The sequence below is a fragment of the Lissotriton vulgaris genome, chromosome 4_1 (genome assembly GCF_964263255.1).
Source record: "Lissotriton vulgaris chromosome 4_1, aLisVul1.2, whole genome shotgun sequence".
NCBI lineage: Eukaryota > Metazoa > Chordata > Amphibia > Caudata > Salamandridae > Lissotriton > Lissotriton vulgaris.
Window position 1 is genome coordinate 1,905,484,084 of NC_141691.1, and position 13,914 is coordinate 1,905,497,997.

General features: G+C 42.2%; 1 protein-coding gene across 1 annotated transcript in view; it reads left to right on the plus strand.

The window, feature by feature from the left end:
* Window positions 1–12,724: 12,724 nt before the first annotated feature.
* LOC147724699 (uncharacterized) overlaps window positions 12,725–13,914 on the plus strand; it is a 28,608-nt gene continuing 27,418 nt past the window's right edge. The window contains exon 1 of the mRNA XM_086966233.1: window positions 12,725–12,826. The gene's annotated coding sequence lies outside the window, so the exon portion shown is untranslated. The remainder of the gene's footprint in view (window positions 12,827–13,914) is intronic.

Here is a 13,914-nt window from a genome sequence, read left to right on the forward strand (position 1 = left end):
GTTAACATTTTTTTCCATCTCCATGATGGGCAGTATACCTCCCCTTCCTGGTTTTTTACCTTTTTCCATGCTGCTTCGAACTTATCACTCCCAATTATCCAGTTTGGCAGATTTTGAACTTGGTTATGTCTCACTCGAACTTGAACTCTGCGTTCCTAAAATTGCTTCCCTTCTTGTACATGGTCTGATCAGGGGAGGGTGTAGTGAAGACAGGGCCCTGCCTGCACACATTGTTATGTTAGCATAAGCTTATTAGAAGTTTAAACACCATTTTGCCACTTTGACGCTTTTGCACTTGCACACAACACTACATGTAACTGTTGTTGTAAGTTAGACTGCTTGGTCTCCTCGCATGAGAACGGTCTGTTTTTCACATCCGTAGACTTACATCGCGACTAGGTGTGAGCGGGAAATCCGTTACGCTCGCGGATTTTGCGGATTTTTGGGAAATCCGCGAATTTTGCGGATTTCCCGCAAAATCCGCAAAAAAAAAATCCGCGAACGTAACGGGTTCAAAAGTTGAACCCCCACTCATGCAACTATTTTACAATGGCGCCAGCAAGCTGCCAGCGCCGTTGTAAAATAGTTACAAAGTTAGCTTGCACAGGAACCACTAGATAAAACGAAGCAGGTGCTGCTTTATTTTATCTAAGTGCTTCCTGTGCAAGCTAACTTTGCAACTATTTTACAACGGCGCTGGCAGCTTGCTGGCGCCATTGTAAAATAGTTGCATGGCTGGGCACAGGTCTCCAGCTCACTCAAGGGACCCCTGCGCCCTTCGGGGCGATTGCATAGTAACACACTCATGGCCGCTCAAACTAGTTGATGCTCAAATTCAGTGACTCATTCATTAGCCCAAAAACAATCGTGAGCGTCGTCGAGGCTGGACAGGTGTGCCTTCTTCCCAAATCTACCGTGGAAAATCAGCTGTGATGCTGGATAGGCTTTGCATCCTTGACTTTCACGAGCGCAATACCCGTGCTGTTCCTGTGACCAGGAGCTTCTTTTCTTTTCATCTGCTGAACTGATCTTTCTCTGACCTTTTATTCACACAAGAGGCACATACCCTACTGGGCATATTGTGTTTGCATGGGTTTCTGCAAGTTCGCACGCGTTTTGTACCATTTCGCAATTTGCGAAATTGTACAAAACCCTCGCGAACTTGCAGAAACCCGTGCGAACAAAAAAAAAAATCCGCGCGGATTCGCGGATTTTGCGGATTTTCGCAATCCGCAAATTCGCAAATCCGCAAATTCGCGGATTGCCAATCCGCAAAATCCGCTCAGTCTGTACACTGCGTGCAGAAGCCTTAAAGGTCACCATAACAATGTATGCTGTTATTCAGGTTGATTGGCGCCCACTCTAGACACAACACACACACAGCTGCAACCAACTAAAATTCTAGTGCCTTTAAAATTGCAATGCATGCATGATTTGGGCACTTGGAACTAAAACCTTTTCCAGACACAGAGAGCTTTGCTGATCCTGAGATGTGATTCACCTCTGCTGAACTTGAAGGTATGGGGTTCCGCATTTAAGCCTAAGAGACCTTTTATTATTATACACCTAGGGCCAGATGTAGGTAAATCCCATTTACCGATTTTGAAATTCCGAATTTTACCGATTCGGTATTTCAAAATCGGTAAATGGGATGTAGGTACCAACAGCTGGGTTTTTTACCGATACCTTGAAATTCGGTATTTACCGATTCGGTAAATACCGAATCGGTATTTGCTATTGAATCCTATGGGCCTTGAAGCCCATAGGATTCAATTCAAATATCGATTCGGTATTTACCGAATCGGTAAATACCGAATTTGTCAAGGGTGCAGGGGGTGTCACTTTGACCCCCTGTAGCACCCCCAAAATGGGCATGTGTGCAATGTGGCACACAGACATGCCCTAAGGGCACGTCTGTCTGTCACATGGCACATGTGTACATGCACAGATGTGCATGTACACAGGAATCGGTATTTTACCATGGATTTGTATTCCATGGTAAAATACCGATTCTGAAAGCCATGTGCCAATGGAAAATTGGCTACCCACATTGCATTTTTGGTAATTTTACCGAATCGGTAAATATTACTGAATAGGTAAATTTACTGATTCGGTAATAATAACGATTCGGTAAAATTACCGAATATGTGCCCCTACATCTCCATAGCCCTTTACCGATCGGAAACGGCCGAAAATCGGTATTTTCAGCCGATTCCGATCGGTAAAGGGCTACCTACATCTGGTCCCTAGTTCCTAGCAGGGGAGGGTGGCTCACAAGGCGCTATATGACCTGTTTCCACTATCATTTTAATATGATTTCTCCCTTTGTGTTTTATGGAATTGTAACAATGCTGAACATATTATTTCTAATTGTATGCCTGCTTATGTTAGCCAAAATACTGCATCTTAGAGCACATAATTGAAAATAAACATTTTAATCTTTTCCGTGTCTCTGATTACTCACGTTGTGGACTGGCATGAGAATAAAAACGAAAGAGAGTTCTTGATTCCCACCATTCATGAGAGTACACTAAGTTGCATATTCTGGGTTGTCTAATCATTGGTAGCTTTGCTGTAGGATGGAGAGCTAATGAGACACTGATGCTAGTCGGTTAGGGGTTCTGGGTACTGAGGTGAGTTTATTGGTACACCGCAATTCACTGAGGTCCTGGTTTCCTGTGCATAGTTCTGTGCATGAGCAGAATCCCCGCAACAGTGTTCTGTGTTGCTGAGAGGGGGAGTTTGGGGAGACAGCCCTTGGTTGGAGGAGGGCCTTTGGTGGACGTTCTATGCTTGTGGGGCATCCTTGGTGTAGGGTGGTGAGGTGGGTGGGTTGAGAGAGAGTTCGGTGTTAGATATTTTTTCAGAGAAGAATGACTGGCTGATGAGGGGTGATGCCCCCAAACTAGTCCCAGGATGCTTGTTTCCAGTCCAGAGAGGACCTGGTCCTGCAGTTTGGGTTGGACTGCTCCCATGAGGAGCAGTGTCAAGACTGATTTGCATATTGCTGGGTCAAAACTGGAGTGGCATGGTGAGCACAAAGCAATGGATTTGACCCAGATCTGGGCTTGGGGGTGAATGTTTGACAATGTTCATTATTCCGTCCATCATCTTTTTTTGGTATAATTGCCCAAAGTGGGAAGGGTATGCCCATATGTGGGTCCGGTGTTCACTGTGCCACTGGATTCAAGCTGGCCTGGCTGATGAGGAGTGATACCCCGAAACCGGTCCAAGGGTGCTTGTTTCCGGTCCAGGGAGGATCTGGCTTGGCAGTTTGGGCTGCACTGTTCCCAAGGGGAGCTGTGTCCAAACTGGGGAGGCCTGGTGATCAAAACAAGTATGGATTTAGCACAAATCTGTGACTTGGGATGAATGTTTGGCAATGCTCATCATTGCGTCCATCATCCTTATGTGTTGCTGTTGATTGCAGACCTGCCAATTATCTGAATGGTATTAGAAGGCACAGAGGTGGATTTTAGGTAGGTAAAGAAAAACCCAACATTGGACCCAATTTTGCATTTCAGGATATGTCAGGATTCTGTTTGCTGCCTTGAAGTTGCTCTGATTAGACAGTCATCAGGGTAGATGGCCATGGCAGCTGAGAATCATCTGCAGCTGCAGAAAGGTGCATCTGGAACTAGGATGCAGGTGGCTGTATTGAGACTGAATGTCTGCACTCTCTGCTGGTAGTGTGGATTTCTCACTGTGAATCAGAGGTAGTATCTTGTTTAACAATTCTTGATTAGGCTCCACGAAAGAAGAATCACTGTGGTGTTATGTCATATACTCAAGGTCGTTTTTGTATTTGTGCAGGATGGCACAGAAAAGTAAGTGTCCTCCATAGCCACTAAATACAGTCATTGTTCTGGTCATGTCTCAACCCAAACCAATGATACCTTAAGAAATTGATCTGTAAGACTATGGGGCATATTACCAACAACTAGCGATAATTTTTGTCTCTAACTTGTTTAGAGACAAAAATTATCGCCGCACATCGGCGATTTTTATCGCAGATAAACCTTGCTATTAGCAAGGTTTATCGCAAATGCGATAAAAAACGGCCGCAATGCATGAATATCGCTGAAAAGTCAGCGATATTCATGCATTATCGAGCAAATGCTCTTAGCCATGGTATCCACCTCCCATTGGATAACATGGCTAAGAACTGCTCAGGGCAGGTGTTAGCTTTTGGAGATATTCGCTCTTAGTGCGAATATCTCCAAAAGTTGGTAATAGGAGATAGCGATGTTAGGGACTGTTTCCAGTCACTAACATCTTGGCACGCCCACTTTGCATGTCATTAGTGATAAATATCACTGACATGTAAAGCGGGGCCCAAGATGGTCGCTATCTCCTATTAGCTGTCACTAACTGGTGTTAGCGACAGCTAGGTAATAGGGAGATAATTTTATCTCCGCTTTCTTGGCTTTTAAAGCCAAAAAAGCGGAGATAAACCCCCTTGATAATATGCCCCTATGAGTGGGAAAGAGGTGACTGCCCTCTGGTGGACTCCGACTGAGCTCTGACCCACCAAGGGGAAATCTTCAAAGGTAAGCAGGTTTTAGTAAAGTATTTTACCTCACAAACCATGTTAAACAGTCAAAACATCATCCAGAGAAGTGTAGAAGCATTGGACATACAATGCAATAATATTGCAAGAAAAAAATAACAAATGTACAAATCATGTATATGTATCAATTTAAAGTTTGACTAAGAAAAATAACATTATATAGCAAAAATTAGCTGTAACACTTATTGTCAAAAGTAATGTTAAGGCAGCAAAACAAAATACTACCTTTGAAGGACTGGGTTTTAGAACCCAGCAGCGTCAGGGAGAACGCCTGAAACCTTCGAGTTCCCCTGTCTTGGCAAACAGAGACACGGGATACTTCTTGATGACGTCAAGGACCAAAGTTTATTGGTTGCAACCAGGGACAGAGATCTACGAAGTACACACGGGTAGTTCGTCAGAGACTGCGCACTTTCGATAAACGGAGCTCGGTCTTTTATGCCGAAAATCATGCCTCAGGCAGCATTACAATTTACATTTGGTGCATACAAACTGACCAATGACAAAGTAGTATTTCAAAAGTAGCAAATGACGACAGTCAAAGACAATCCCATTTTCCGTTGTCCAGCCCACCAAAAACGATCGCACACATGCTTGGTTTCCTGTTCGATCAGGCCGGAAAAACCCATCAGAAACCCTTCAGCACAGATCGATGAACATGTCGTAAAGAAAAGGCAGAAACAGATGGAGAGGAGATAGAGAGGTGGGAACAGTGTACCATAAACTCGGGCACGTCCTGCCCTTTGATCTTTATCAGACCAGCTGCTGAACAAGGAACTGGCTCAGCGGGGTTCGCCCCAGGCAAGGAGTCAGTTCGGCCAGGTCAACCAAAAGTCAGCTAAGGCGTACGTGTCTCAAGGACTCGCTCGGCCGCAGTCATCGGGCCTATGTTAGGGCAACCACACAAAATGGCTGCCGCATACAAAATGGAACCCGGAGGTTCAGACTAAATCCATGAATATAGAGTGTTCTCCAATATCGATTCATACGAAAACACTCAGACACGTTACACTCGCCATTTGAGGGCTGCTGAGACCAAAATCGTCCATTTCCGAGATTACACTGTCAGATTATTAATACATTTACAGATACAGAAGGTAGATTTATTGTTGTTAAAGTTAAAATTCATGACTCCACCTTCTTTTTGCTTAATATCTATGGCCCCACAGCCGATGATCCTTCGTTTTGGTCTAACTTATCTACAGAAGTTCTAAAGTTGGGACAAGTTCCTTTGATTGTTGGAGGGGATTTTAATGTGATCATTGATCCATTACTTGATAGACTTTCTACTACCAAGTTTAGACCCCCTAAAGTTTTTCATGCTTTTAAATCTTTCCTTAGTACAACCAAACTGGCTGATGTATGGAGACTACACTTTCCCACTGAAAAATGGTTTTCTTTTTTCTCTAATCCCCATAATTCTCATTCAATGATTGATTATTTTTTGATTTCACCTTCCCTACTTCAGTCAGCTACAAATCCTGTTATAGGCACTATAGACATTTCAGACCATGCTTTAATTTCATTTGTCTTAAATATCTCTTCTACTTTTACTAAACAAAATAGGTGGCGTATGAACTCGAGCATTGTCCTTACTGATAAGCATAAACCTAAACTATTGCAGGCTATACAAGACTATTTTTTGTTCAACCCTGAAGATTCCACATCAATTGTCACCAGATGGGATGCATTTAAGGCCAACATTAGAGGTACCACTATTTCTATTATGGCTCATGAGAACAAACAATTTAACGCTAACATTAAGCATTTGGAAAAGCAAATTGCTAAATTTGAGCGTTTGTTTATCTCTTCTAATGACCCCCAGTACAAACTTACACTTCAAAAACTCCGCTATGAATTTAATGCCATCCTTAGTCAGAGAGCAGGAGTTCAACTGTCAAAGTCCAATGCTAAATTTCGTTTTAATACCAATAGATCTGGAAAACTCCTTGCTAATTACTTACGAATTAAAAGAGATAAGACTCAGATTACCTCAATACGAGGATCTCAAGGCAAAGTGGCTATTTCTCATAACGATATTGTGCAAGAATTTTTACGTTTTTATTCTACCCTTTATAGTAAACCTGACACCTGCCCTGAATCTTTAATCGATTCTTTTTTAAATAAGTGCAATTTACCCCATATTTCCTTATCAGATAGAACAGGTCTTGATTCACCAATTACATCTGAAGAAATTTTGCTTGCCATCAAGTCACTTCCCAAGAATAAATCCCCAGGTCCGGATGGTATCCCAGCAGAATTTTAATAAGAATTTCAATCTCATCTCCTCCCTTATTTGAATACCCTTTTCTCTCATTTTGGCTCCTCTGGTACTGTCTCTGGCTCTTTTACGGACGCCTTAATTATTGTTCTGCCCAAGCCTGATAAAGATCCTACCTTGGTTTCTAATTATCGCCCCATCTCCCTAATAAACCAGGATTGTAAGCTTTATGCGAAAATCCTTGCTACTAGATTAGCTCCTGTCCTCCATTCCATTATTCACCCAGATCAATCTGGTTTCATGAAAAATAGATATTCTGCTAATAATACTAGAACTCTACCACATATTATTGAACAAAGTTCTCACCTTACTTCTCCTGCGGGAGTGATGGCCTTAGATGCAGAAAAAGCATTTGATAAGATTCACTGGCAATTTTTATTTAAAACTTTATTGTCCTTTGATTTTGGTGCCCCTTTTATTCGTATGATTTCTGCTTTATATTTTGCCCCTACTGCTCGTTTGTTCATTAATGGTCAAATTTCTAGTCAATTTCCTCTCTTTAGAGGAACTAGGCAAGGTTGTCCCCTTTCTCCACTGTTATTTCTCTTAGGTATTGAACCTTTTCTTAATTATATTTGCCTTTGTGTTGACATTCAGGGTATTGTGATCAATGATGTAACTGTTAAAACTTTAGCCTATGCAGATGATGTTTTCTTATTTATTAATAACCCTCTTTCTTCTGTTCCTTCCCTATTAGACATTATTGCTCAATACTCTACGGTTTCAGGTTACAAATTGAATGTAAGCAAGACTGAATTTTTTCCTTTGAATATGTTTTGTACCTCAGAGATGCTCCCGAACACAGATATTCTTTGGCAAAAAAACAAAATTAAGTATTTGGGTATTCTATTTGCTTCATCGCTGCCAGCTACATTAAAACTTAACTCTGATTTCATAATTGACTACATTAAAAACAAAACGTCCAAGTGGTCTGCCCTTCATCTCACTTGGTGGGGAAGAATGGAATCTATAAAAATGAATATAGCGCCTAAAGTTTTTTACTCTTTAGCTATGATCCCCACCCAATTTCCTCTCCGTTTTTATAAAACTGTTGACACACTCTTATCTAAATTCCTTTGGTCTAACAAAGTCCCTCGTATTGCTTACAAAAAGTTAAAAATTCCTAAGACCCAGGCTGATTTTTCCCTGCCAGACTTTCACCTTTACCATAACGCTTTTATCTTAAAGCAGAGTGCCCTTTGGTTTAATACTTCACATATGGTAAAACCTCCAATTTGGTTGGATATTGAAGCATCCATTGTGCGGCCCTTTTCTTTACCTTCATTGATGTCAATGTCATCCACAGCGAAGGTTGTTCATCTTTCCTCTATCATTAAGTCCTCCAGATTGATAATTAATGATTTAGATTCTAATTTTGAATTACTCCTACTCTCCACAGTCCACTTGTCTTTATGGCACAGTGCACTACTTAAATTGAACAGAAACATTACCTTCTGGTCCTCTTGGATTTCAAAAGGAATTTTATATCTTAAAGATGTATTTAATGGTAATGCTTTTATTCCTTTTGAACAGCTACAGTTAAAGTTTGGTATCCCAGCTACTGACCTTTTAAAATATCAATTTTTGTGTAACTCTATTTTGGATTCCTTCCCCAATGGTATTCCCTCTTCCACCACAAATGACCTCCTCACAGCTGCAATATCGTCCCCTAAAGCTGTCTCTGTTTTTTATAAAAAACTTTCCACCTCAGAGGGCTCCAATGTTCAGATTATTTTGTCGTTCTGGAACAATGAACTTTCCATCTCCCTGTCAGATGACTCATGGTCCTCTATATGGCTTGACAGTATCTCTGGCTGGCTCCCAGTGTCCCTTTATAAAACCAATGCTTATATTTTATTTAACACTTTGTGGACTCCATCACGTCTATTTCGAGCAAAACTGTTACTTTCTGATGTTTGTTGGCACTGCAATGCTAGCCCTGGTTCACTTCGCCATATGTTATTTGAGTGTCCAGTTATTATGAAATTTTGGTTGGAAGTATGGAGTGTAATTTTGAAAATGTTACCTTTACAAGATGATATTTCCTTTAATTTATTAATTTGCAAATCGATTGCCCTAACTTATCCCCTTTCTGAGTCAGAGGCAAAATTGTTTAATTTTCTAATCACAGCTGCCTTAAAATCCGTTACTTTCTGTTGGAAAGATGCTTCTTCTCTTTCAGTCCATGCTTGGTGGTCATGGATTACCTTTACGAGAAGAGGTGCGCAGCTATCTCTTAAAGGCGTTACTCATAATCCACAATCATTTCAGTCGTTTTGGTCTCCTATTGATTCATATGTTTTGCAATGATATTGTTATATATTTTCTTATGTTCTATTTTTACATTACATTTTAACTGTAACTCTATAGTTTATGAATTTATGATCCTATGACATGTTCTTTCCTTCCCCTCTCCATCCCTTTCCTCCTTACCCTTCCTCTTTAATTGCGATTCTCTTTTATTATTATATGTTAATATTGTGTATTTTGGTTTAATGCATTTCATATTGATTATTTGATCGCTTAAGCTTGTAAATTCCTTCCTCTTTTTTGTATTGTACTTGTTCTTTTTCATTTTGTCTTAAAACTTAATAAAATCTTTCTGAACTAAGACTGTTATCTAAGCTTAGGGTGCCATTGGCATGCATTGGCATGCAGATAAAAAGATGACCCCTATAAGCTCAAAAACTGGAGTGCAGGTAGGGGTGAAAAAATCAGGGGATACAGGAAAGCTTCCCTTGGAACATCCATGAGGGAACCATACACAGAGGTGAAAAGTGGCACTGGGATGCCCAGCTTCTAACAAAAAAAGAAATAAGCTCTAAACAGGGGTGCCCAGAAGTGCTTGCGTGATACTATGTGTCTTTTGGCAATAGATCCTATAAACAAAGGGGCCGATTCACAAAGATTCCCGTGCTAACATTTGGCAGTGGTGTAAATATTTCATCTGCTGTATTGGCATAATTCAGGAATTTCACGTTGCAATTGTCACGGAAATTCTGATTTGCAGCGGCCGAATAGCCTACATTCACAATGAAAAGTACAAGCAGAGGTCTAAGGCTCGTCTGAATGTATATTTACAATTTTCCCCAGTTTAAAAAACAGATATGACATTTGGAAAGCCATGCCAGCTGCATGATCCCACTCGTCGTATTGCATCTCTCACGTGCCTATTTTTGGGGGGGGGGGGATGCCTATTTTTCACTGTGCTGAATTATACAATTTGGCCTCGTGGTTTTTTTCTTCTCAGGTAAAACTTTTTTCCCCATGGAGAAAACCCTTCCACCTACTAGCAAAAAACACACAAAAAGCATGGTGCTGTCTGGCTAATGAATGTATGATGTTACAACGCATACTTTTACAACGCATACCTTTACAACGCATTTTTTACAACGCAACATCCATTACAAAGCATTCCATTACAACACATGCCATTGCAACGAATTTTTAAAAACTACCTTTACAACGCATTCCATTACAACGCATACTACCTTTACAACGCATACCATTACAGCGCATACCATTACAGAGCATACCATTACATTGCATGTATGGTAAGTATTGGATAGAGTAGGGGTAAAAATTACTATTCTAACTCCAGGGGGGGTGCAACAGTAGGGTAAGTGTTGGATAGTGTAGGGTTAAAAATTACTATTCTAACTCCAGGGGGTGCAACAGTAGGATAAGTGTTGGATAGTGTAGGGGTAAAAATTACTATTCTAACTCCAGGGGGGTGCAGCAGTAGGATAAGTGTTGGATAGTGTAGGGGTAAAAATTACTATTCTAACTCCAGGGGGTGCAACAGTAGGATAAGTGTTAGATAGTGTAAGGGTACTATGCGTTGTGATGGTATGCATTGCAATGACATGCGTTGTAGTGGTATGCGTTGTAGTGTCATGCGTTGTAATGGTTGCGTTGTAATGGCATGCGATGTAATGGATGTTGCGTTGTAAAAGTTTTGTTGTAATGGTAGTGTGTTGTAAAAGTTGCATTGTAAATGTTGTTTCCCCTTGCTAATGTAGAGGCAACCAGAACAGCAGTTGATTATTAATTCAATATACATTAAAAATGACCATTACCTGCCGCCCAAGCCTTTCTTAATGCTTAGGGGGCCTGAAATAGTCTGCATTGTCACACTTGTAGGAGTGTGATGGTCAGTAATTGTGTTGGTGCTGTCATTGGCAGCAGGGCAGGGGCAATGTGTGGTGCAAGCTGCAGTGGTCTCCTAATGAGAGTCCTGACGCTTATTTTATTTTTTTTTACAAATGAAACACTGCGTACTAAGGAGATACAAATCAATGTATGTAACAATGGCACAGTGCTCAAGCTGAATGTAAGGCGAACATAAGTACTACATGATACACGCAGTAGATAAACCTGGAAACCTTAATACTGTACACACTGCTTTGGTGTAAACTTTCATGCTGTAAAATATCTCCTAAAAATAAGATCTCTGTGTTTGGTGTTGAATAAATTGCAAAATAAAGTGTCGCAAATGCCACTAAATTCCCATCTTTGTGCCGCTAAACTTCCATATTTGTGCCGCTAAATTTGCCAATCTATGCCGCAATATCCTGGGGGGTCTGCCTAAGCTCTGACTTTTTGAGAGCTGTGCTTGCGTGCAGCCTGAAACAGTCATATGTGCAACGTCCTGGTGAGATGACTGGAAACATACCTTAGGTCAGCCTTTGGGCAGGAGTGCCTTCCTGGCTAAATATTTATTTAGCACGTCGTGCCATGGAGGAATTGCCAGGAAATGGCAATAAGGCAGTCATCCTGGAATAACTTTGCAAAAACTGCTTCGTATTGAAATCCATACAAACTGCTCCTTAATTGTAAGCTCACTTATGCAGAGTACCTCAAAACAACTGATTAATGTAAAGTACTCACTCTTTTTCCTACCGTAATACTATTAAGAGCTGAGACTTAAGACTAGATAAGCGTGCCACCAAAACAACCTGCCCCTGTAGCCCTCGTGCTAACACAACACCCTTCCAACCAAGCACTCACAATGTGGCAATCTGATGTAGCACTTAAGCGCCTCGCGGTGGGGTATGAAGCGCTACACTAATGCAACTCCAGCGCATCCCTGCTCATGCAGTCACAGGATAGAGACAGCCTCTCCTTCAAGCACCCTAGGGCGTTGCCTCCTACACTTCGACGGTTATCTTTAAATCGGAGGAATCCTCCTTCAAAGACATTTTACCTGACCTCTCGATCTCACTCTAAACGCCGAGGGCATGGGTTAACAATGTCCCTATGTTAGGTTTTTAATTGTGTATGTTATGTAACGAATCTTGATTACTGTAAAGCGCCTTAGCACCTTTGGGGAATGTCCGCGCTATATAAAACTACATGAATGAGTACATGAATAAATAATACTTAGCCACAAGTGGCCACCAGCGCCCCGTGAGAGGTATGAAGCTCTATACTGAAATACACTTAAAGGGAAGAGGAGAGGAGTTGGCCTAACGGCTCAAATCTGGGGAACTGGGTTCGAGTCTCGGCAATGACGCTCAACATCCTGTGATTCTGGGCAAATCACTTAATCTCCACGTGCCTAACAATAATGAATATGTCCTCTTGTAATGCAACTGGTGCTCGTGTAAAGCGCTCTGTCTGAAACCTTTCGGGTCAAGTTCGCGCTAAAAAGGGAAGTTTATCAGCGTTGCAGTGTGGCCAGCTATTAAACAACCACACTGCAGGGTGATGTGTTTAGTAAAGAACTGTTCTAATAGATGATGTCACCTCCGGCAGATAAAGCACAAGAGTGGGTAGGCAGGGCTCGGGAAACCCCGCTGATTTCATGCCAGGTGCTCGGCCATCTGATTGGTGGACGCCCCTATATAAACCGTTGCGACGCTCTCTAAAGAGCACTACAGTGGGGAACTCTGGGGTCTCCTGGCGAGAAAGCGGAGCCGTCGGCCAGTTTACACCTCAGCAGGAACAACGCAACTGCTGACTTCGAAATTATTGTAAGTTTTTTTTTTAATTATTATAGATAATTCTTATAAATAGAAAATAGTTTAAAACGACGTATGGGCTAAAAGCCTCGTTGCCCACTGGCTGTCAGACGTGATGGAGGCGCCCAGCACGGCAGCCGAGGCACTGGCGGTCGCCTTTTACCGGGGTGGGGGGTTAGAGAGGGGGGGGGGGTTGCAGATGTGTTGCGTGACCCCCCATTCCCCGCGGTGAGGCGACACGCACAGGGGGCCACGGAGTCTGAGGGACCACCGGCAGTGAGTGAGCACAGTGGGGCTGGTTACATCTGTACCATGAGATTCCGTTATCAGCCTACAAAGCGTGCTCCATCTGTTACACAGCAGCAGGGAGGGCAGCGCGCGTGAGTATTGGTGGGCCAGGCGACGCGTGTTTCTGCATATTTGACGTGAATACCCTTTTAAGCGATTACGCTTTGCCATCGGTGTGGCCGGGGGTTTTGCACCTACTCCGCCATACTGGGAGGCTTGACAACATCGCACGCAGGCCAGCACTTTTTGAAGCACCATCGATGTATATGAGACTTGTCAGGGACTCAACTACAGACCCGAACTTTGGGGCAGGGCGCTACCAAGTCAGCAACTGGAGACGGAACTAACGCCTCAAGAAATAAGACGAACCTATACTTTGAGTAAGAGAAGAGAATATTATTAACAACTAGCGACATTTTTTATCGCCGCACATTGCCGGATTTTATCGCAGAGATAACGTGCTATTAGCAACGTTTATCTCCAAAGTGATAAAATATCCGGCGATAGCGGCAAAATGCGTGAATATCGCTGGAAATTCAGCGATATTCAGGCATTATCGCTAATAGGGACTTAACCTGAATATCCACCTCCCATTGGATATACAGGCTAAGAAGTGGTCTGAGCTGGCATTAGGATTTGGCGATATTCGCGCTTAGCTCAATATTTTAATTGCCATGGCAGCGTTGATTTTAGGCGATAGTGATGTTAGCGACTGCTTTCAGTCGCTAACAGGTTGGGTACGCCCACTTTGCATGTCATTAGCGATAAATTTCGCTGACATGCAAAGCGGACCCGAAACTGCTCGCTATCAC